Here is a 669-nt window from a genome sequence, read left to right on the forward strand (position 1 = left end):
TGTTATGAATCATAATGTAAATATCTGATATGCAGGATGTGTCTTCATTGTTACAAATTGAACATAATTAAAGCATAGTGATTAATCACAAAAAAAATATATAATTATATATGTGTTTTCTGATGGTCTTGGGCAACCCCTGTGAAAGGGTCATTTGACCCCTAATCGTTGGACCGCCAAAGGGGTCGCGACCCACAGGTTGAGAAGCGCTGACTGAATGCCGACCTGCCCGCCGCTGAGTTACAGAATTATATCGCCCGCGCCCCAGCCGGAGAGTCAACTCGGTGGAGGAAGGAAACGTTTCACTGTGCAGCGCCAGCGCCTGGAGAGCCGCACACAGGCTGCAAAAGTGGGTTCAGCTCTTCCTCCACCCGCCCACCCCCGCCTTGGCTACCAGACCCAGGAACACTCGCCAGGTCCAGCCGGAAGCCCTTCCACCTCCCGCCCCACGGCCTTACCCCACGTCTCACCGGGCCTCCCCAGTCCGCCTGCGGCTCTAGCGCCTGCTCTCGACACCCAAACACGCATTTCTGCCGCAAAAGTTTTACTTCGTGCCTCCAGGATCCCAAATACCGTGGCCACAGGGGCGTGGAGAGCCGCGGTCCTACCCCCGCGCCCACCCAGCGACCCGGCCTCGGCCCCGCAGTTCCCGCTTTCCCGTTCCCCAAC

The 669-nt window shown here is 56.8% G+C and overlaps 1 protein-coding gene across 1 annotated transcript in view; it reads right to left on the minus strand.

The window, feature by feature from the left end:
• SNRPB (small nuclear ribonucleoprotein polypeptides B and B1) overlaps nt 1-669 on the minus strand; it is a 28,516-nt gene that overhangs the window by 27,721 nt on the left and 126 nt on the right. The window contains exon 2 of the mRNA XM_006758016.2: nt 432-436. The gene's annotated coding sequence lies outside the window, so the exon portion shown is untranslated. The remainder of the gene's footprint in view (nt 1-431; nt 437-669) is intronic.

Source organism: Myotis davidii, unplaced genomic scaffold, assembly GCF_000327345.1.
Source record: "Myotis davidii unplaced genomic scaffold, ASM32734v1 scaffold32, whole genome shotgun sequence".
In the NCBI taxonomy this organism is placed as follows: Eukaryota; Metazoa; Chordata; class Mammalia; order Chiroptera; family Vespertilionidae; genus Myotis; species Myotis davidii.